The sequence below is a fragment of the Protopterus annectens genome, chromosome 2.part0 (assembly GCF_019279795.1).
Source record: "Protopterus annectens isolate FY-2018-M chromosome 2.part0, PAN1.0, whole genome shotgun sequence".
Lineage (NCBI taxonomy): Eukaryota > Metazoa > Chordata > Ceratodontiformes > Protopteridae > Protopterus > Protopterus annectens.
This window is the reverse complement of record NC_056728.1, coordinates 485,285,261-485,311,020: the sequence shown is the minus strand read 5'-3', so window position 1 is coordinate 485,311,020 and position 25,760 is coordinate 485,285,261. Positions and strand designations below refer to the sequence as shown.

Sequence of the window (25,760 nt, the reverse complement as noted above, 5' to 3'; positions counted from 1 at the left end):
CTTGTTTAATCAGTGAACACTGCCACAGACATCATCTTGTTTAATCAGTGAACACTGTCACAGATACCATCTTGTTTAATCAGTGAACACTGCCACAGACATCATCTTGTTTAATCAGTGAACACTGTCACAGATATCATCTTGTTTAATCAGTGAACACTGTCACAGATACCATCTTGTTTAATCAGTGAACACTGCCACAGACATCATCTTGTTTAATCAGTGAACACTGCCACAGATATCATCTTGTTTAATCAGTGAACACTGTCACAGATACCATCTTGTTTACTGCACACTTTCACCTTTAGGACACTCTATCTTGAAAGTCCACTGCCAGCTTACTGCATGAACCAATGCCTGACAGAAAGTCAGGGACATGACAAAGGATACTGCTGCTGCTGCTGGTATAACCCAGTTTTTGTTCATTATCCATTAACATTATTAAATTGGATGTCTATTACGCAGTGTGCTATATGCATCAGCAGTACAACCAGTACCTATCAGCAACAAAACAATAAAAATGGATGGAAATTAATTTGTTTTTCTGTTTAATTACTTCATAATTTGCTAGAGCTTATATATTAGGAGCTTGTGTGAAGAGGTAGCCATTACATTACAGCTGGCTGCAGAATTTGGTGAAGAGAAGGCATGGGATTAATAAAGATTAAAATAATTGTATAAATGTGTTAAAGCAAGCATAGCAGAAGGTAGGATAATGATTTAATAACAGAGAAGAAATACATTTAGCATGCTGATTACACTCCTAAACTGGGGAAAATTACCTTATTAGAGCATAAACTGAAACCAGTTCATCAAAACTGCCTTGAGCGAACAAACATCAACACAATTTTCTTTGCAGGGATCAAGCCCCCTACACTCCCCATGTGGGGGGATACCCCACACATACTCTGGAACTATGCATAGCAACTCCATGGTCATACAGTAGTGGAGATAAAGGCAATTTCCACTTTGTTGAACACAGTTTCAGTAAACTGCCTTGGGTTTCTTTGCTTCTGCTGAAATCATCTTCAGTGGACTGACATGCTCCCACTGATAGGAGCCACGACAGAACTACACTGGAAGCCTACCAGTTTTGAAAGTTGTTTAAAACTTTACTCTAAATTTCGAGTAATAAGAGAAAACAAGATAAGTGACATTTCCATCAATGGAGAGCAATGCATTCTGAAAATGTTAGCACAGACAGATGAAGCAGCATAAAGGCTATGTAATGCAGTGGTGGTTGACAGGATGTGGTGGGTGATAGATACTGGCAGCTCTGTATGTGACAAGAGTCTTGGTCTGATAACCACTGCCCTCCTTCAGTGAGATAATGTACCCATGAGAACATTAGGCACCACCTGTACATATGGCATGTGCACTTCACACTGTCATGTGATCTTGACCACGCCTCTGATCACTAAGGTTCATGCTGCACTCTACTTACTAGATACTGGTAGTATACAGACTGTAGCCATTTAAAGGTATATGTGCCCTACCAGATTAAAAAAAATGTTGCTATCAGTTTGACAGCTACAATCATGCATTACAGAAATGGCAAGCATATTAAGTGATCATATCGTTGTAAATAACATCATGAAGGCACGAGTAAAATTAGTAAGGATCATGCTAAAAATATTAAATATTAATGGAAACATAAGCAAACGCGGAAGTGAAACTGATTTAACAATGCATTCAATAAGTTCTAGCAAAGAGAATGAATGCACCTCAAAAGTGCAGTGTCCCCTTAATGCTGCTGTAATAGAATCAGTACTCGAATACAACAGTAAAAGGAAAAGTTAGATGTTGAGATAGATACAGGTACAAGAGTGCCTGTTATATCTGAACTAGTGTTTCACTCCTTGTTTACTGAGAAATGCTTGGAGAAGTCTGTTGTGTAACTTAATCATATACAGATGGCAGTTTACAGAGTTAAGGAAGGAAAGTAGAATATTTTAAAAAATGAGAGGTTTGCCTATAGCTCTGGTAAAAGGCTAAAGAACACCTATGTGCATGAGGAACTCAAAGAAAATCATGTTGAACTTTAAGCAAATAAAGTTTTCAAACCAAAGTAAAGTGCAAAAGTTTAAATGAGGGCAAGAAGAAACTGATTTGTAAGAAAAAAACATTTTTGTGGAACTCAGAGTAGTGTGATGTTAAATCCCCCATTTTAGAGAATCAGATCTGGCACCACACTAAAACTCTTACCATTGGCAATGGAACAAATAGTGGCTAAAGAGTTGGAAATCTTGAGACAGAAGGTAATATTAGTCTAGGGATACACAACAAGTGGTTCCTGTTATGAAAAGGGATGATGCCATGAATGTTTGTGATGAAATGATAAACTAACAGGTAATCAGGGTTTTAGCATCAAAATCTAAACTACTCCAAGTTGAATATGGCCATAGTCTGTGCTGGCACTGTCTTTTCTAAAATAGATTTAGGTAGTTCTTAACAAAAGGTGTTAGTTGCTGATGAATTTAAAACTTATTTCCTGATTAATAAACATGAGCTTTGTTTGTGTACACAGACTGGTATTTGTCTGATTTCTGCACCATCTGTTTTTCAAAGAATAATGAGACACTTATTTGATGAATGGAATATGACTATTAACTTCGACGATCTGTTGATTATTTTTTAGGAAGATAGAATATCAACAATCACAAAATATGAGGGTGCTAACTTGGAAAATGAAAAGTGTTATAAAAGTAGAAGCCTGAACTGAGAAAATGGCCTATAACACCACTAATAGTGTGGAAGAGGAAACAACCCTCTGCTGAAAAGGTGAAGGCCATTCATGAGTACCCTCCCCACACATAAACGCATTTACACACATATGTGGAAGAGTTGTACATATTTCTTGGTTATGAAAATGTCATGTCAAACCAGAATGCTAGCTCTGCTGAATATGTTGTTGATAAATAATGTTCTGAGGCCACGAAAAAGCCTTAAGTAAAATGCCTTGAGATAATATAAGGAATCACTTATATGGGATAAAAGTGTTGATACATTATGATTAACTGCCACTATATCATTTGCTCATGGTTTACCAGTGTATGGCATAGGTCTAGCAAGTCAACTTATGGTTTCTTCAACAGAAACAAGACCAACTGGGTACGTATTTAAAACTCTTCCTTCTGCTGAGAGAAGGTATTCTCATACTGAGAAAGGGGCATTTTCTTTCATTTTTGGAGTAAAGACATTCTTCACTATTTGGTGGGGATAGAAAATTTAACTTATTACAGATCAGAAGTCTTTACTAACCTTGCTTGGTGAGCATAAAAGTTTACCTACAAATACAGCAACAAGAATTCATAGATGCTCTACAATATTACCAGTGTGTGATTTTAAACACAGTACAGTTCTCAAGTGTCACAACATACTGATGGACTTGAAACCGACCCTGAATGGATCTGCTGGGACTGTACAATATGTGCACAGTTTCCAGAGTGACAAGCATGTAAAGAATGGATTATTAAATGAAGAAGTACTATTATCTCATGAATGGTAAATGCTGAGGTCCAATGTGGATTCCCACAGATATCACTGATAAAACAGGTCCACATTCTTTTCAAGTTCATGAAATTGATACAGGGATTTGTTACAGGCGACATTTTAACCGGATCAGAATACAACTATCACGGGTTATGCAAACTGACAATCCTGACAAAGCAATACTGATACCAGAACTGGGACAGTGACTGTGGTGATGTTAAAAATGAAGAAAATGAGTCAACTTCCAGTATTCGGTTGTTTTGTGACACTACACAATAGACTGCCATAGCAATAAGCTAAGAATCAGTGACAGAACTTTCTACTGGACTGGTGAGTGAAACTATTGGCAGTGGTTCTGTTCCTACACATGGAAAGGAGTGGCAGTCTTCCCAGTTATGATATAATTTCTTTGTTATTCAGTTACTTAGACATTACTTAGCCTTTACCGGGGATGAGCACAGAAGTAGCTAGCTCATCTACGGATGATGAACAAACATTTTACAGTAGTAACATACTAAATACATTATTAAGTGGCACTTAGTTAAACATGAGTTGGGTACCGCGATTTATAAATCAAACGTGATAATACAGTATAATGAGTAATGAATGCACCCATGCAGACAACTATCTGTACACACCTGCATTAAGTTACTGCACATGTGCATGCTATCAGGCTTTTCCATGGCAAAAAAGTGGCTTTAAACATTCTCTTCTTAAATGTACTAGCTTCTACAGAGTATATAACAGTTGATAATATGGTGCATATGTTCATGCACGTTATCACTGTAGTAAATATCTTGGACTGTTGTGCTAATGTTTCTTTATGACAATGTGTTTTGCAGATCAGCCCAGTAGCTGAGCAAATATGACAGTTGTCAGAATGAAAAAACTCTGACAGTTGGGTAAGTAACATACCTCATATAATGTATTGTGAACTACTAGATAGATATTAGTTGGTATGGGCATGATTATTTTTTTTACATTTTTATATGTTAATAGCTGTCTGATAGCATATATAGTGGGTCAGGTATTGATCAGACTACCACAGTTCAGTCTGATGTGTCCAGATTTCATTGGTTGGTGGTAGGCTATTGATAGCCATGGAAGAACTCTGCATGTGCGCAACATATGCAGCATGTTATGAGCTTTCTGAATGAGCTTGGCTCCAAGATAATTACTGAGAGCATCATCATGGTTCCTAATGTATGGATCCATGATGCTATTGTGGATGGATATAAGCTTGATTGTTCTACACAGATATATGGGAAGCCAGTGAGATCCCACCTGGGAAACAGAAAATACACCCCTTGGATCCCACCTGTGTCCCTGATGGACAGAAGAAACAGGTGCTGACTTTGAGGGAACATGGGCCAAATTCTTGGCTAGGCTTATAAGGGCCTCTGGGCCAATAGCCTAGTATCATCCTATGAACCTATGAGCCTTATATCCTGTCCACTCTGCTGCTATGAATGGCCGGTTCACAACTCGGTATGACAGGGGCACTCATCACTGTTGCTGAATATGCTGTGTTGTAAAGAGTTCAGGTTCACCAGCATCAGATGGTGTTGGGCCAGCAGAGTAGTCGTTTCCAACAATAAGTGCACTCGATGATGCATCAGTCTGCACTGTTACCAGGCAGACCTGGCTTCCTGTGCATATTGTGTAAACATTGCAATACATTACTGGGCACTTTGTTTATATGCCAGCTGCAATTCTGATTTCTGGGGGCCTGGGACACATGCATTCAGGTTGTACATTCCACCTTTCTTTCTGTATGGTGTATGGCCGCATTTCTTGCCACATATTACCTGTGATATGACTAAAGCAACTTTGACACTGCTAGTCTTCTCTGTATGTTAAGTACACATTGATGACCTGTACAGTTTGTGAAGAGACTTCTAGGATTGTTTCCATACTGTTGCCCACTGCGTTTTTGGTCATTTTGTGAATGCTGCTTACTGCATGGGCATGACATTCCATGCGCCAGGAGTGTGCATCCCTTTTGGAAACTTCCTGTTGCTGACTTATCCTAAGTGTGTACACAAGCTATGCTTCAGTACACAATAAACACACACTCATAGGTTAGCATGCAGGTACCTTTACGTAATTATACAGTTGTGAAGATGCAGTGTTGTGTCACAGCTCCTCTCAGCCTTTCATATAGTATTTTGGGAATGAATGTATATATGTAATATAATGCTTATTGCTGTATTCCTGCTTAGTTCTTTCAGTATTTTATCATGCTGAAAAAATTTCATACGCAAAAACAATGCTCCAAAATTTATGTCAGAAGAGTATGATATTTGTGTAATGAAGTGCTGGAGACAGGATATGTTTTTGTCCTTATGTTGTGATATTGCATGTTATACTTTGCTAGCTGTTTACAATGTGGGTACTAATAGTCAGGTGTGTTTTTTCCTTCCCCAGTGTCATTTCTTTTTTATACATTTATTCATTTATTTAGATATATTTCTTCCTTTACTGGGGTTACACTCAAAATTAGCCTTTAGTGAGACTCCAACTACATTATGTAGTATCCTGTAATGTGGTTGCCTTTATTTGGCAGGTATGATACATGGCTGATTAATATGTCTCCTTTTTGGTACTTTTGTATGATATATTACACTTCCATGCTCAAATATATTATGCTGCATGTTGGAATAATGCAGGGCTTATCTCATTTTAATTTCTATTGTGATAGGAATGGACCCCCTCCTAATTCATGAAATTAACATTGCTTCAATCTTCGATGTTTGTCGTGAGTATTGTCATTATAAAAGTGCAAAAATGCAACTGATGAAGCTCGAATTTCATTATCTTCATGTTGGTGGCTCTTAAAACTTAGAGCAATGGCTGTGATAAAACACCTATGTGGAGGTAAGGTATGAAAATTTAATATATATATAAATATGTTTTATGTTGTAAGAACTAATACCACATTTCTTTAAAATGTCTTAATTAATAAAATACTTGAAATGTGAAGAATGCTTATTTTCAGCTTCAGAACATAAAAGGTACCTAAATAAATGTATATACAGGCTGAGCAAAAAGTTATGTCTTAGTGGTTGCATTTTTACCATTGTAAACAGAGAACTTTAATCCAACAATAAGAAAGAAAAAAAGAGAGGCTTGAACTGTGAATTATTTATTTATTTAACATTTGTTAAGTGAGAAAGTCTGACTAGGACCGAGTCTATTTTTTCAGCAGAGGCCTGGGGAAAAACACTCCAGACACGTCTTTAGAATGTGGAAGAAAACCAGAATACCTGGAGGAAACCCACACAAACACAGGGAGAACATGCAAACTCCACCCAGAGGTGCACCCCAGCCAAGAATCGAACTGGAAAACCTCTAGCTGTGAGGCAACAATGTTAACCACTGCACCACTGTACTGCCTGAATGAACACATCTTATCTGATTATGCATCAGCATCTAACATGCTTTATTGCATTCTAAAACTGCATTATATCTTAATATACTGAAATTTGCTGTCAGCAAAGTATTATTCACAAATAATTTGCCTATCTTGTGCTATAGAAGTTTTGTTTTACGTACTGACCCGTAGCATGTTTCTAAATTTTCAAGGAAAACTAATTTTAGTTATAGTGAATATTTGTTTAGTGGGGTAGTGCACTAATTAATACTGACCAATTTCAGTTTTGGCCCACGTTAAATGCAAAACATTTCACAAACAAAAAGTACAGAAATGTAAACAATAGCAGAACAGTTCAGACTAATTACATAAAAAGTTATTAAAGTTATATAAAGCTTGCCCCCCTGCTTATGTGTGTATGAGTTGTGTATGTGTGTAGTTTTTGTTTGTTTATGTTGTGATGCGGGTGTTGTGGTGTATGTATGGTGTAGTGTATGCGGATTGTTTGGTGTTTTGAATTTCGTGGTTTTGGGCTCAGGGTTTTGTAGTTTCGGTGTTTTGTGGATTCGGTTTCATAGTTTCAAAATACTGAAATTCGATGTTTCAGTATTTTGAGATTATGAAGTGAATATATATATATATACATATATATATATATATATATATATATATATATATATATATACATATATATATACATACACATATACACATTTCAGTGAACAAGCTTAGTGCAATATACAAACAAGCACAGCATAATGTACAATATCTTGTGAAAGGAGAGAAGACTTGGAATAGAAAGAGGTTAGATCTTGTATAGCTTAAAGATAGTTTTGAATTATGCTATAACATTTATTTATTTTTATTTTTATTTGCTAACTTGTTGAGTGTACTGGTCAAGAGAAGCTTTTCAGACGTGATGTATAGTTGCAATGTTTATACAGTGAGTAAATCGGAGTACACTGGAACTATATAGTACTGAACTGAATACTGAAAACAATGCGCAAAGTGCAGAACTGAAACAGTGTATAGTACTGAGTCCCTTTCATTATAACATTGAGTATGTTGCATATGACACATAATGCTAGGATTTACATATTTGCAGAGATTACCAAGTGCTTACATATATACAGTTTGGACTTTAGAACCTCATGATTGTGATTTCTTATCACCTTTTACTATTATAGGCATGTGACAATTTACAGTAGTCTTAGTAGTCAACCATTGTGTATGAAACACAAATTTGTTCTCTTTAATAAGTATTGTTTTACTTTTGTTTTAAACACTTTTATGCTTGTTGCTAAGATCAATGGGACCCATTCTATAAATACAATCTTTATTATTCTCTGCTTTTCTGCTGAGAAGCTTCGGTGACAACTTATAGTCTTTTTGACACATATTATTTCAGCTACCATATCCATTTCTGCCAGTACTTGTTAAACATAGTCTGATCTAAATTATTCTTAACAGCCTTGTGTAAAGGTAAATGTACAAATGCATAACTTGTAAGGTCTGTAGCAGCTTACATGCAATGAGTACAAAGTATGTAGAAAAATACGCCAAAGCTATAATGCATCTAATTCCATTCTTTGTGTGCTGTTGCAAACATGTATATCTGCTTTACTGTGGTGCAGTGCAGACAGATCAACTATAAAAAGGTGTATCTTGTCAATGTCTGCCAGAGGACAGGGTTTCAGTCTGCAGTGTTAACATAAATTAGGCTAATCAATGCTCCTTTTGCAGCAGCATTCTCTGGCAGTCATTCAATCAGGGTATTATAATAAGTCAGAATAAGGGCAATCATGCATTTGTCAGTTTATTATTTCACCAGATAGGGCCCACATATTCAGCAATGACTTAAATTCCATAGTGAATGCAAAATATGTATTAATCAGTTACACAAGTAAAAGCTCGGCAATGAAAAAGAAATGAAAACATGTAGCCTAAGAAACTCAATAAAGGAATGATAATTTTATATATATATATATATATATATATATATATATATATATATATATAAGTAAAAATAAAACCTGGACCCCCAGCTAACCCTGGAATATTCAGGAACTACTCTAAGGCTATCTTCCTGCTGTTAAGTGATAACCTGGCAAAATTTCAAGCCCCCATAAAACACTACTGCATATGTAGAACTATTCATAGAAACAAGCATGTTAATAGCTGCATAGTCAAAGTCAAAGTCAAAATAAATGTTACTATCATTTAGATCTGCACATAGTACAGCTAAATGAAACATACATACATATAGTTACTGTTTAGTAATACTAGGACAGACACTTATAGACATTACAAGTATAAAAATGTGCCATTTAGGGTATTGCACAAGTAGATATTGCACAAAATTGAATTTTCACACTAACAGATACCTGTGAAGCTAAAATATTGCATAGTGTATTGCTCATTCAAGTTTCAGCACAGATGAAGATTTGGATATTGCACTAAAGTGCGCTACTAGTAGTATTGATCTTAGAATAAATGGACATGAGAGGATGTCATTTACTGGATTAGCCAAGACAATGTTCACTTAATTGGTTGAAAGAGCAGAATGGCTTCTGGCATGTGGCAGTAATGTCTACTCAAGGAAAGGTGGGAGAACCTACCACAAGCAGGATAAGTATGGTCATTTATTATCTTTCTAGCCCTTCCAATACAGCATGTAAGTCATCCAAGAATGCCAGTGAAGAGCCAATGATTCTTAAAGCTGCTGTTACTACTGTACAGAAACCTTGTGATCTGATGCATTACAGTTCCTGTACCACACAATAATGTTGTTTGTCAGTATCCTCTTGATGGTTCACCTATAGAAGGCTTGAAAGATGGAATGTGACAAGTTTGCTTTCCTCAGTTTCCATATGAAGTGCAAACATTACTGAGCTTTTTTGGCAGTGTGGTTGGTGTGCACTTACCAAGACAGGTCATCTGATATGTGTATGCCCAGGAACTTAATGCTCTTGACTCTTTCTACTGCTACTCCCTTGATTTCTAGAGGCCGTTGTGCTCCCTGAGACCTCTTAAAGTCCACAGTCAGTTCCTTGGTCTTGATGACATTCAATGCCAGATTGTTGCTGTCACACCAGACAAGCAGATGTTCCACTTCACTCCTATATGCTGTTTCCATGCTATTCCTTACAAGACCTATAACTGTAGTATCATCTGCAAACTTGATAATTCTGTTGGATTCATACACAATCACATGTAAGCAAGGTGAATAGTAGAGAACTTAGGACACAGCCCTATGGTACACCTGTGGTCAGAGCTATGCTTTTAGAGCTATTATTTCCCACACATACCTTGTGGGGTCTGTCTGTGAGAAAGTCTAGTATCCAATTGCACAAGGGGTTGTTCATGCCCAGTTGGATTAGTTTCATCACCAGGTTCTTGGGGATGACAGTATTAAAGGAACTGATGTCAATGAATAACATCCTGACATAACAGTCCTTATTTTCCAAGGCAGTCAAGGTTTCATGAAGTGCTAAAGAGATGGTGTCTGCTGTGCAGCAGTTTGAACTTTAGCCCAACTGAAATGTATCTAGTGTTGCAGATATGCTTCCTGCGATGTGGTCCTTGATCAGCCAGTCGAAGAACTTCATTACTGTCAATGTTAGAGTAACTGGGCGATAATCATTCAGACTTGCTGGTTGTGGTTTCTTGGGTAAGGGAATGATAGTCATGTTCTTAAAACATCTCGGTACGATGGCTAATAGCAGTGATGTATTGAAAATGTCTGTGAGTACCGATGCCAGCTGCGCAGTACAGACCCTGAGAACCATACTCATAATGTTATCTGGACCAGCTGCTTTCCTTGGGTTAATTTGTCACAATGTTTTCAGTCCATCAGCTGTGCTGAGGCATAGCACGTCTTCAACTTGACCGACAGGTAGTTTATTTGACACAGTTTTGTTGCCCACATTGCAGCTGCAGAAGAAGTTGTTTAGCTGGTTTAAGAATTCTGTGCTGTCATCACACTGGACAGATGCAGTTTTGTAGTCACTTATGCCTTGTATGCCTTTCCATAGACATCTAGAGTCCCTTTGGTCATTAAAGTGACCCTGAATTTTTCATCCATAGATTCTATTTGCCTCTTTAATGTCTTTGTTTAGGTTTGTTCTGGCCACCTTTAGAGTATCCTTGTCTTTAGATCTGAATGGTTTGTACCTACCCAGGCATATCTGGCAATTGGAATGTCCACAGAGGTTCCTCAAAAAAAGAACACAAGGCATAAGTAAAATGTTGTATGCAGACTGTCTCCAGGCCCTATCCCTGTATTCTATCTCCTTTAGGCTGTTGAGGGGAGATCTATGCCTGGCATGCAGGGCATTGTCAGATCCCACTTTGATGGGCCTCCTGCATATCCACAAAACAAACAGCATAAGAATTACCCATTCATAAGACCTAAACCTTGCCTGTGATACAAAATAAGACCTGCTGGAGAGACAGGTATGTATCCCAGAGTCTATCCCGTCTCTGGAACAAGCTCCCCATCCATGTGAAGCAGAGTTCCTCCCTAACCCAATTCATGTGTATCTTGGACAATTGGATGGGGAACAGGAAATTCATCCTGGCTTGGCACCTATATCTCTACTGGGCACAGGCAACCTGCAAATGGTTCAACTCACAGGCCTCTGCTTGTAAATGTTTCATCTCCCAATCCCCTGCTTAAACTTATTAAGGGTATTAGAACTTGTCAGAGATTTGGGATGCCTGGCTAGGCTTATAAAGGCCCTTGTGATCATTAGTCTAGTAAACACCTATAAACCTATGTATATATATATATCTATATATATATATATATATATATATATATATATATATATATATATGGATTCGTATCACTTCACTGAAAGACCATTTCACTGACACCCATTTCACTGGGACCAAATCACCTAAACTTCATTTCACCTAAAACGCATTTCACCTAAAACTCATTTCACTGACAAGTAGTACTCTAAGGCAAGTCAAAAGTATATGTCCTTTTCCCCACTGCAGTGTGATTCTAGTGTTAGTATATATATTTAGGGGGGTGTGGGGGATGTGGGAGGCATTGCCCCCCACTTAGTTCGGTTTTACAAAATAATGTAAAACAAAACCAGACAACAGAAAACCAAATTAAGTGGGGGGCTATGACCCCCCCACCACCCTCCAGTTTGGGGGCTGTGCCCCACACCCCCCTAACAATATATACTAACACCAGGATCACACTACAGTGGGGAAAAGGACAAATACCTTTCACTTGCCTTGGAGTATTATTTGTCAGTGAAATGAGTTTTAGGTGAAATTAACTTTCAGTGAAATGAACTTTAGGTGATTTGGTCTCAGTGAAATGGTCTGTCAGTGAAGTGATACGAATCCCTATATATATATATATATATATATATATATATATATATATATATATATAAATATATATTATATATGGAAACACTTTATAATCCCGAAATACTGAAATGTTGAATTTCAGTATCTCGAGACTAGAAAGTTGAAGTTTTGAAATAGCAAAAGTGCATAATTCTGAATTAGAATATCTCAAATTTGCGGTTATGGCTTTACTCTACTGAATGTCCGGGGTTGTATGTGGATGGTGTGCCATGCCATGTGTGGATTTAGGTGTAATGTCAGGTAAGTGAGTGTTTTGTAAGGGTTTTGGGTGGGAGTTTGAATGTATGTGAGTGGGCTGATATGTGTGATGTGTGTGTGTGTGTGTGTGTCTGTGTGCGTGTGTGTGTGTGTGTGTGTGTGTGTGTGTGTGTGTGTGTGTGTGTGTGTGTGTGTGCGTGTGTGTGACTGTAGAATGTGTGTGTCTGTGAGTTTGCTTTTGTTTGCTGTTTGTGTGATCTCAGAGTTAGTATATATAAGTAGGGAGGTGTGGGGGGCATGCCTTCCCTACTTATTTGTGATGTATGTTTGTGGATGTGTGTTGTTTTGTTTGTTTATTTTGTGGTGTGGGTGTTGTGGTATATGTGTTGTCTGGTGTGTGCTGTGTGTTCAGTGTTTTAAATTTTGCAGTTTTGGGCTTCGCGGTTGTGGGCTTTTGGTGTTGTGTGGATTCGATTTCATGGTCTCGAAAAACTGAAATTTGAGATTTCAGTCTTTCGAGATTATGAAGTGAATCCATATATATATATATATATATATATATATACATATGTGTGTGTGTGTGTGTGTGTGTGTGTGTGTGTGTGTGTGTGTGTGTGTGTGTGTGTGTGTGTGTGTTTACTATCCCCAGCTTGAGTTTCTAGCCATAGAAGCATTTTTGCACTCTAAATGAAAATGCATGCCTGTCTGGTAGCATAGTTTTATACCTGGACAAATACTAGTGCATGCAGTCCAGGAGACCATTAACGAGCCTAGAATAGAATTCCCATTTAACCCAAAGCATTGTTTGTCTAAGTGACTTGCTAATGGTCATTCAGATGGCAGATGAAGGCTGAGGGAATCAAACCCTGCATCACAAGAACTAACTTATTAATATCTCTAAGTGCCTTATTCTTATACAGTAACTGCCAGAGTTGTTTTATCTTTTCCCAGTTCAATAAATTATGGTGACACTTGAAAATATCTCAGTAAATTAGTAAGGTATGCAGTTAATTGCCCCACAGGATTTTGTTAATCATGTTTATTCTCAAGTTTAGCTGGCAACAAAGTACATCAAAAATTGTAGTCCTCATAGTTTAATTTTCATTTTTTTTAATCTATTTGCATTTATACTTGAAAACAGGCATAATGTTATTTTTAATTAACAGTGCAAAAAGTTGTATAATTATTAACAGTATACACAAATGACAACATATAGAACAAACACATTAATAATTTTCTTTAACATGCCTAGCATTATTTTAAAAACATTCTCGCTCTGATTCATAAGTAGGTACCTAAGCATTTTCTGACATAATACAATAGATGTACAAATTGCAGACTTACATAATTTCTTCTTATTTCTCAATGGGATAATTCACACTGAATGTGTACTGCTGATTGCATTCTCCAGTTATGCTTACATGTAACTACAACATATTGCTTGTTGGAATATCATATCTTGCACTTAATACAGAAAGGTGCTGCTTGCATTTTTTATTCTGCCTTTGAAGGCAGTTTGGAAGATATATAATAAACAATAAAAGTACAGTAAATGAACAGGATGGTAATCTAACAGTTTACATAATCTTAACAAAGCTTTGTAATTTACCAACAATTTACATAATTTTAACACAGCTTTGTATAATCTTAACATAGCTTTGTAACTTCCTAATGGTTTACAAAATTTTAATGCAGTATGAGAAATTACTAAGTTTTAACATGGCATGGTAAATTGTGAACAAATTACTTAATTTTAATACAGATGATCAATTGCTAAAAGTTAATATAATCTTAATGTATCATGATAAATGTTTTAACATATCATGATAATTCGCTAACAATTTCCATAGGATGGTAATCTAGCAGTTTACATAATGTTAATACAATGTGAGAAATTAGAAACAACATGCATAATCTTAACACAACATGATAAATTAGAAACATTTTACATAATCTTAATGAAACAGCTCGGAATGCATCCATGTATGTCTAATTACAGTAACCTGTTTTAAATGTCCAGAAAGCATCTATCTACACCTACACTCTGCACCTACCACGCTTTCAGAAGTGATGGCAACTGTGGCAGTATATCCATGTTTGTTGCAGACCTCATCAACCCCAGGCAGATTCCCAGAGACTCTTAGTCACACTAAACAATATCAACTATCAGTTTATCACCTGTTACAGGACACCTTCTGTATCCCCTGAAGTTCATTTAAGGTTTCTAAATTTACTGGATGAATTCTCCATTAGTAAGTACTCTGTCAGTTTAGGGGAACTTAACTTCCCCTTAGTAAATTAGAGTACCTAGACCTCTGGTGTAGGATATGCTCAAATGGCTTTGAATCTAATAAATAAACACTCTGTGAAGCAGATTTTTACCATCTCATCTAGAGGACAAACTATTCCTGAGCTAGTACGTCATCATGCAAACCCCACCTGGTAACTCCTTCCCTAGTTAATTCACATTATGAGCCAGTAACCTTCTCTGTACAATTATCTAAGCCCGATTAAAGAAATATATTGGAGTTCAAATATTTAAAGAGGAATACATTTAATTAAATTATATGATGAAGTTTCAAAATTGAAATATAGCAAGGATAAGATTCTAGTCTTTGGTGATATTCAACCCTCAATGAAAATTATGTCCAGATTCAAAGAAAGGATAATTGGTTTTGGCAACTAGCTAAGTAGCTAGTGTCATTCCAGGTGCTCTAGTAGCAGTCTGAGATTTCTGGGTCTCATCTCCCAGTATAAGATGATCAGCAATCCTACTTTTCTTTCCCCTGCAGGGTCCAAATCTTTCATTTAGGGGCTTGTGCATACTGGCCAATGCCTTTGCTACCCCATTGTGCCTTTTTGTTTGACAGAGTTCAACCCTAACCAACAAATCCAGTCATAAATTAGACAGCATCAAGTTGGCCCTTCTCAATGCCAAGAACCTAAATAACAAGTGGCCCTATCTGGAGACACTTCTTCATCTGGAATGAGTCCATATTTATGTAGTAATTGCAACATGGTTCAGATGCAATGAGGGTCCCTCTCTGTACCTGACATGGTTAAGATGCAATGAGGGCCCCCTCTCTGTACCTGGCATGGTTCAGATGCAATGAGGGCCCCTCTCTGTACCTGGGATCTAAGCTTATCATGCCTTAAGTCCAATGGAAATGGCAGCAGTGCCTTCATGGATTTCATCCTTAGCAAACTGATACACAGTGGCCCTCCAAGTGCATTCACTGAACTCTTTTGTACACTAGATAAGCTGAACATTCAATTTATAGCTTGTAACAGGTCCCCTTCAATGCCCCCCCCCCCCATGAACATGATCAGTTCCTAACAATCCTCAAAAACATTCTTATTAATGATGGATCTCTAATCCTTGGTGACTTCAACTACCCCTTCATAGACTAAAGTACCTATATACTTCTAACATCAGGGATACATAATGTTTCTTAGACTAGATGAATTATAACTCCCTTGGTCAAAATGTCTCTAACCCCACTGGGGGTGGAAATACTCTGGACTTAGTTCTTACAAATGTGGCTGTGGCCTGCTCCCTGACCCTGACTGGTCCCTCAGATATTAAGTCTGGTCACCAACTGGTAAGCTTTACCCTCTGAAAGTCTTCTTACATGGTTACCAACACCATCCTCCTTATAGACTTCAAAAGATTAACCTTATAAAACTGTGACAAAATCAAAAAATTCTCCCAAGTTAACCCTGGAATAATTCCAGATATATAGCCACCTATGCCAAGGATCGTTATTTAGATAAATACATTCAGAGGGCTGTCCCCTCCAGAAACAAATACAGCAACAACTTTAATAGCACCCCTCCCAGTCATCATTATGTGCAAATAAACTTTACAAGAGAAGTAAGAAACTTTTCAGATTACCTTGTAAGGACAGAACCTCTCATCATAATGAGAATATAAAACTCTTCACCAAGAAACTGAAGGTGGCTATTAAGACCAGCAAAACCTCTCTTGAACATAGACTTGCTTTAGAAGCTAAGGATAATTATAAGTCCTTCTTCAATGATGTTAGAAAACTAAGGAATAATTTACATCACTGCTCAGAACTTCACTAATAATGGTACCTCCATTCAAATCCTAATTACATTGCCATCATAATTGGCCAACAAGTTCGCTAAAATTTATCCCATAAAACTATCATCATCACCATGTACACCTGATCTCCATCCCCCGGTGTCTTTATGGACCATATCCTTAAACTGCCTCCAAGACCAAAATTACTTTTTCACTGGGTTCTGACAACCTTCAGTGTTGTCTTATACAGAGTGTAAAACAGATATTTGTCGATCCCCTCCTTAAATTGTTCATCCTTGGTCTTGCCACAGGCTCTACTCCCAACCAAATGCACATGGCCGTGCTGGTAATACTCATTCATAAGAGTGGACACACCTCTGACTGAAGCAACTACAGACCCATCAGCCTTACTGTTCTTGTCTGTAAAGCCATGGACTGCATCAACACTGACCTCATGGACCAGGACACAGAAAACTTAATCAGGTTTGACCCACAACAATTTAGATTTTTAGATGTCTGATCAGTCTTTTAAATTTATTTCTAAAGATCACAGTGTTCACACTTGAATTCCTAGATCTAACAATGACATTTGATACCATACCACACTGTGTGAATGCATACAAGCTAATCATCTTAAACATAGATTCCTAATTGGTAAGATGGATTACAAACTAGTTCAAGGAAAGAATGCATACTGTCAGGGTCAGTAATGCCTCTTCAGATATGGAAAAAGTGACCAGTGACATCCTTCACTGGTCCATATTACTCCCCCTCCTTTTTGGTATTTATTTCTCTGATCCCAACACTGACTACAATTATCTTTGGCTGTCTATGCTTGCTGATGGTTGCAAGTTGAGTGTAGTTGTCAAGTCAACAAATGATACAAATTCCTTTCAAGTGGAACTATCACACATTAACACATATTGCACTGAAAAAGAATTCAAACTACATGCAAAGAAATGTAGTATCATCTTCTTCTTTGGTAAACAAGAAATTACTTACACCTACTGTATCGTGATACTTCACTCTCCAATGAGTTTCTCATCAGAAACCTTGGCATCTGAGTGAATGGCTCCCTCTTCTTTGATCTTTGCATAGCAACTGTTGATATATTATCCATCTATGCTGGTTAAGTGTCATACTTGTGGTTTGTCATTGATAATTATGATTAATCACCAAGGGCATCTCGTCCAAATTCAAGGAATTATTATTGTCTTGTAGTCTGCCCTTGTTAGAACCATTATAGAATACAGATGTTTTTAACAAAAAAGAATTTCAGGCCTGAAAAATATTAGCTATCAGAAAAGGCTGGAGGTATTTCAGCTGTCCTCAGTGTCATATAGACGTTTGAGGGGAGATACATGCCTTGCTTTCCATGTCCCCAGGGATCCCCTTATTAGAGACCTTCATTTTTTTTTTATGTGAGGCCAAGAGTAGAACATGAAATCTAAATCTCCATCTGGGAATAAATGGAACTATAAAAACCAAACATAAATTGTTCACGAAAACCACCAAAGAAGAGAGAGCAGGAACTAGATGCACGCAGGTTTATTCTGGTACCTCGGCTTCCACAGCCTTCAAAGGAATAACCATTTCCAACAAATGCATCATTTTATACAAATTTTCTTGATTAATTAATTGGATAATCATACAATGCATCATTCACAAAATAAAAGGGCCATACAGAGAATTACTAAAACACAGACAATAGGGAATATTTTTTTGACAAAATAAAGTATTTGGTGCATAGTACCAAAATTATTATTTATAATACTACACCATATCTCAAATAGTCAAGTTGTTTTCTAAATTTAAACCTTTAGGTTTCAAAGTACCAAAGTTTAGAATAAACATGCTTTCCAATTTTAACAACTTACGTAAAAAATTCCCAGTATTATAACTGTCAGGTTTAGCCAATGCACAAAAAAACAAGGAATCCAGCTCCCCATTATGTGATTTATTAAAATGTTCTGAAACTGGACTTTCCATCCTGCCATTTCTAATGTCACCCATGTGTTCCATAATTCTTAACTTTAGCTGGCGTTTGGTTTGCCCTATATAATATTTAGGTGGAGTGCACCCACAACCCACTATATAATTAATCAAGGAAATTTGTATAAAATGATGCATTTGTTGGAAATGGTTATTCCTTTGAAGGCTGTGGAAGCCGAGGTACCAGAATAAACCTGTGTGCATCTAGTTCCTGCTCTCTCTTCTTTGGTGGTTTTCGTGAATAAATGGAACTAAACAGAGAAATAATTTTAGCACTTAGTGCCTCCCCTTACTCTGCAATATACTCCCTTTACATGCTAAGCATTGTTTAGACAATTGGATGGGTGCCCTAAAATACAATGTAGTTCTTAAAGGCCTTGCCTTCTGTAACAAGGTTAGTAGAGCCTGAGGGTATTTTTGGCAAGGTACATGTGGCCTCTGTTCTAATAGCCTTGTATTTCCTATGACTCCTGTCATTCCTATGGAACCCATTATATACTGAATCTCATGCAATCCACATATTATTCACAATTCCTTTCTGCAATGAATGTATATTCAACTCCTCAGTCATAGGTTTGTCTGAATAAGACTACCAGTTTCCCTGTTGTTTATAAAGCAATTAATTACATACTCCATTTATGCACTAAGCACAGGAAACCTAGGTTTGTGAACTATGGTACAGTTCCCATCATAATGTCTTAATCTGTTTCTTCTGGTTATTCATCCTCACAGAACTAACACGGCAAATCTTGCTTAGAATCATTTTTTTATCAAAATTATATGATAGTTAACGTATGGATCTTTACTGTCTGTATTTATTGAAGTACTAAGGCATATGCCTGTAACTAATGTCTAAGCATTTGGATTTTTTCAATGACACGTGGAGGTGATATATTGCTACTAACTATATAACCATGAAGTATTACATTGTATTATTGGGACATTCCTCCGTAGGTCTCCATGGAAAATCAGCTGTGCTCAGGTAAAATATTCTGTTCAAAATAAATAAATAAATCACAACAGTGGCTAGTATGTTTGAAGACAGTAAAATTTAGGGGTGTTAAAATTAGATTAAAATGGAAACTTTCCATCTTCAAAAATTGTTATTGGTATGATCTATAACACAAGACTGAAGAAATGCAGACTGTCTATGCCAAAATAATATAATTGTCCCATCAGTTTTAATTTTCTGCAAATTAATTGCAGATGCAGTTATAACATCAGTGGTTTCATTTATACCAAAATAATATACTGATTACAGACAAAATGCTATTTTACTAGGCAGTAAAAATTATTGCTTAAATAAATTATTCTGCTGACATTTGTCAGTGGCAGCAAAACAATGTATTGTGAAATGTTGGACGTTATTATATAAACAAACTAAAAACATATGAAGCAGTATGCCATATGTAAAAGAGCTGGGAATGTTAAAGTGAGAGTCTGAACAACAAGACACAGACACATATACATAAACACTGAAACAGACACTTATCTGTAATATTCACATTCAACAAATATATACAACACAAATGTATGCACTGAGATGAACTTATTACTGTGCATTCAAAATGTTCACATTTATTTTCAACTACAAATACAAATTTCTTTTGAAGCTTTGTGAACTATATAAAGCCACAGGGCAACAATCTCACATCATGACTTCATTTTGATAATGCGCTCTTGCCAGTGCACTGATTTTATTTTACATTATGCACCCAGTGGCACTTTCACAGCGAAACAACTGTTTCTTGTTGTATGCTGTCTTGGTGGATGAAACAGAGCTACAGCGTTACTGTTTCTTGCATCTGAAGGAGAGTACACTATAAAACAGGTACAGGACCATAGAACTGCATCTGTGTCCCAGACAATGCACCAAATTTGCCGGTGTGTTAAAGTAAAACAGGTAAGTACTTCATTGTACCATCCTGAAACATGTTTTATTATTATTATTATTATCATTATTATTAATGACAATAAAAATCTGAGACCACTGCTAAAGATATCATAGAAGAGGATGATATGACCTGGAATAATTTACGTTCATGCCTCCCCTTTACTGTAAGAGGAGTGACGCAAGCTTTAAGAGGATTTATTCCATATGAGATACTGTAAAGAAAACAATTCCAAGGTTTGTTAGACATAGCAATGGATACTTGGGAGAAGGAAAACAATCATGTAAAAGTATGATATCACATGGTACAAATGTGCAAGATACACTTAAAACTGTTTGGCCAATAATTAAGCAACCTATGCACAGTGCATGAGAGAGACAATAGATGGTATATAATTAAAACATAAACAGGGGACAAGGTGTTATCATAAGTTTCTGTTACTTAAAATAAGTTTCTAGTAAGATGGTAAGGAAAATTAACACAGTTAAATGTGAAATAAGAAAAACTGGAAAGAGGAAGCCAGTGGAGATACATCATAGGTGTGTGCGTGTGTGTGTGTGTGTGTGTGTGTGTGTGTGTGTGTGTGTGTGTGTGTGTGTGTGTGTGTGTGTGTGTGTGTGTCAGAAGGAACTTTTCACTGAAGCACAAATAGCCGGGCATACTTCTGTGAAAGTGCTTTTTACCGAAAAAGCACTTTCGTGGAAGTATGCCTGCAGCTAGAGGGAGTCGTGGGGGAATGACTGTCGTGGAGATCGTACTACGGTGTGGATAAGATAATATTCCTTTTTCCTCACTGTAGTGCAATCTTGAAGTGAAAATATTAAAGTAGGGGGGTGTGGGGGATACAGCCCCCCCAAATGGGGGGTGCAGGGGGGCTTGTTCCCCTGCATAAAATTAGATTTATTGATTTTTTTTTACACACTTTAATGAAAGCGTTTTTTCGGTGAAAGCGCTTTCGTTAAAGTGCATTCAGTGATAGTGGATTCGGACCATTGAACTTTTGTTCAATAGTCCTAGATCCATATATATATATATATATATATATATATATATATATATATATATATGTATACTTCACTCTACCAAATTTTCACATAACTAAAAATCAAAAGATTGTGACAAGGAGATCGAAACTGATCACATAACACCCAGCCTTTACATTGCCAAAATTCTGATCAAAGAAACACCAGCTGCGCATGTCACACACACTCTGAGCTTCTTAATGGAGATTGCTGTGCAGTGAGGATCGGGAAATTTCCTCACTGTAGTGCAATCTTGGAGTTGCTGTATATAATTTGCAGGGGGTGTGGGTGGTGCAGCCTCCAAATGGGGGGTGCAAGGGGGCTTGGTCCCCAGCAAAAATGCAACAAAAGGTAGAGCTTTGTGTTGATGTGGAGCAGCTGTTGTTTTGTTGTTCTGAATTTCCAGCAATGTAAAGGTTCAGTGTTGTGCGATTTCACTCTTCTTGTCTCATTCTTTTGATTTTGGGTCATACGAAAATTTGGTATTGTGAACTGTGGGGTGTAGGTACTGAAGCTTCTGTAGCTAGCCTAAGCGATGACAAAAATGCCAAGTAGTGTAATAGGTGGAAATTCCATTTCAACTGTTCAAAAAAGCAAAACATTGTCTAAGACCCATAAACAAAAAGTAAAAGGGTTTTTACTGAGAATTCTATCTCTAGACTACCTGTGAAAACAGATTTAATTCAACATCAAAATGAAACTATGCCAGAGAAGATTTCAAATCTAAAGCCACAAGGAATATCAGAGTCCTAAAGAACAGCAATGCATGAAGAAGTTAAAAATGCTTAAAGTAAGAATCACTAAATGGAAAAGTCAAATTGTGTTGGTCCATAAGCTGGACAACTCTATAATATTTTGTAATATTTTGTCATAATTTTCAAAACCTGGATGCCATATCTAAATCTGACATGTCCAATGAGCACACTGAATACTGTCATTCAGGGAAAGACAGAGCAAGGATCTGACCATACGAGATCTAACAAAGGTATATTTACTGATTCCACTTAGTCCTGAAGCCAAAGAGAAGACAGCATTGTCTACTAATGAATATCTGTTTCACCATGCTTTTCTACCCTTTGGACTTCATGGAACTTCTGCCACATTTATTTATTTATTTATTTACTGATTGACTGATTGATTGGCATTTGTTTACTGGGAAAGTCCACTGGGCCAAGAAGAGCTAATTTTCAGTGGATGTCAGGGAAAAAAAACTCCATACATTCACAGGATCATGGGGGATTGCTAGACTATTGGCCCTGAGGCCCTTCTAAACCTAGCCAAGAGTTTAGCCCATGTTTAGATAAATCAGCACCCGATGCCTCTGTCCAGCAATCCAGGTTACGCTTAAAAAGGGGTAAGGAGGTACTCTGCTTGATGTGGAGAGGGAGTGTATTCCACAGATGGGGGAGTCTCTTGGACACAAATCTGTCCCGCCGACAAGTCTTGCTGATGTCACATACCAGGTTTTGGCTGCACGTGTGGTTACTTGAATAGAGCTTGACTTGCGGATATGCAGTAGTCCCATCAAGGTGGGGTCTGTGATCACTTTGTATGCCAGACAGAGTTCACTCCCGAGGAGTCTATATGAAACTGAGTAGTCCAAAGGCAGTTAATATGAATGTATGTAATATTAGAATAGATTAGTAAAACAAAATTCATTATAAAGCACAACAATGGCACAAGTAAGTTGTTTAAAGCCAGTGAAATTTCAATACACTTGAAGACACAGTTAAAGTATAAGCCAGTTCATAACAAATGAAGGAGAAAAATACATGTAGCCAGTACAGTACTGCAAGGCATGTGTTAAGTATATACATTAGCAGAGACGTTGGGTATAGTAAGATAAGTTGTCAGAAGAAGAATAGATTTAGCAGAGAGAATATAGGGTGTAGAAAAGAGTATCAGCTATTACGTTGCTAGTGGCTTGCAGTTTTTGATAGCTTCAAGCTAGCTTTTTATTGAACGGGTAAACACTGGTCAAGATGAGACAGTCATACATATATGACATTATAGTAAAGGGCATCAGTTCATGATTAAAGCAGCACTGATATTTTATTGAATACTAGACTAAGCAATGACAGATCAATGACAATACCCTGTACATTCTGAAAATGTTATCTCCACTAACAAAACCTCACAACCAAAAGTGAGTCTTGAACCTTCAATTCTGATGTTAATGAGAAAGCAGTAGCTCCAGAGATGAAGATGAAAATCACAGCAGCAGAATAAAGATGAAATTATTTAAAAAAAAAAAAACACAGAATAAAACCACTGGGGAAATTCAGAACTTTTTACTGTGGTGCTGAAGTCTTATTACAGAAAGTTTCTGCTTTGCAGTCAGCTTTTGCGGTTCAGACGCCACGCTAAAACTGATTCCTGAAAATGAACGAGCGTTCTTACGACTATAAACTCCTCATCCAAAACACAAATGCACAAGAGTCACGAATAGCACCACAACAAGGTCAAGTACACCGGCAGCACATGTGTCATTAAAGAAGATTGTTATAGTACTGCTGGTGTGCTTGACCTTGTTGTGGTGCTATTCGTGACTCTTGTGCGACCATGCTAAAACTGAGGTTTTCCCCTTTCGGGGACCTTAGCATGGACAGCAGTTCAGTGGAGTGACTAATGCTGATTAGCCATGTGCCCTTTCCCAGAAATTCTGTAGTTCCCAATGTACTTAACCAAGCAATTCAGAAAAAGTGAGTTATGTCAAAAGATGGTGGTCACCTATTCACTCCTAACAGAGTGCGTGCAGTGTAGGTAAGTGCAGTGCAACCATGTGGGTGCAGAATGGGTGTCTGAAGGGGAATTGTGTGTGTGTGTGTGTGTGTGTGTGTGTGTGTGTGTGTGTGTGTGTGTGTGCGTGTGTGCATGTGTGCGTGTGTGTGTGTGTGTGTGTGTGTGTGTGTGTGTGTGTGTGTGTGTGTGTGTGTGTGTGTGTGTGTGTGTCTGTGTGTGTGTCTGTGTGTGTCTGCCTATGTGGGGTAAGGTAGGGAATGCCTAGTCTATGTGTGAGTGTGTGTGCGCATAAGTGTGTGCATATGTGTGTGTGTGTGTGCACATAAGTGTGTGTGTGTGTGTGTGTGTGTGTGTGTGTGTGTGTGTGTGTGTGTGTCTGTGTGTGTCTGCCTATGTGGGGTAAGGTAGGGAATGCCTAGTCTATGTGTGAGTGTGTGTGCGCATGTGTGTGTGCATGTGTGTGTGTGTGCGTGTGTGTGTGTGTGTGTGTGTGTGTGTGTGTGTGTGTGTGTGTGTGTGTGTGTGTGTGTGTGCTCGTGTGGGTGCACATGGTGTGTAGGGGGTGTCTTTGCTTATGTGTTGTAAGGGCTGCTAGAGAGAGGATTACCACAGTCTGCTCTGGCAATACAGTATTTTATTTAGAGATAGGATAATGAGTCACTAGTAACATGTTACTCAGGGGAAGCATTTGAAATATTGGACCAGCTAGATCAAGTCATGAAACATGGAATCTAAATATCCAAAAACAGGCTTGCATATATTATGTCCAATATGGACATTTCTTGGAATGTTCCCTTCTTTTCTGAGGTATGGTGATCTTAGAGTTGGTATATCTATAAGTGTAAAAAATAACTTAGCAGAAGAGCAATTTTAAGAATTTGCTATTTTCCTGTGTTTTTAGTGCTTTTTTTTTTTGCCTTGTTGGCACTTGGCATTTGGAGTGCTGACATTTCAGTAGGGATCCATTTCTCACCGCAGCTTTAACGTGTCTCTGAATCAGAATTTCTTTATATCATACAAACAGACCAACCCACATTGTGCGATTAGCACAGCTAGAGAAGAGTCCTCTGAATTCTCTGACTTATGTCTATTCAAAGCAGTATGTTTTGTGCATATGCAAAGAAATAAAGAAAGCATATACTGACTAACAGTTATCTGACTGAGAAGAAATATAAGCTAAAAACATTGTATTCAAGTGCAGTAAGAATATAGTATGACTATTCTTTGATTCAAAATGTCTGTAGGTATGTAATGCAGTTTAAAGCCTAAACAAGTCATTTTATATTTCTTTAATAACCAGAGTGCCCAATGGGTATTTTAACAATGATCAGACATTGCATGGTACATAGCAATACTGTTTATCAAATTCTTGTTCCTGAGTACAGCCTTGTTATCAAAAGTTGACACTCGGTTTGCAATTTATCATTAAGGGTAATAAAACATTGATATCACTGTCTCTATGTCATACATGGTAGTCTGCATCTATTTTTAATGAAACTTGCATCTTTGCCTTATTATATTTCAAAGTGGGCAGGGTAGATGTTGTCCCTTTCTGTCAGCGTCATTTTTTAATGAAATCTAGTTATAGTTTTGCAGTTTACACTGCG

General features: G+C 37.3%; 1 protein-coding gene across 2 annotated transcripts in view; it reads right to left on the bottom strand.

Annotated features, from left to right (window-relative positions):
- NTRK2 (neurotrophic receptor tyrosine kinase 2) overlaps window positions 1-25,760 on the bottom strand; it is a 1,124,811-nt gene that overhangs the window by 254,987 nt on the left and 844,064 nt on the right. The window lies entirely within an intron of this gene.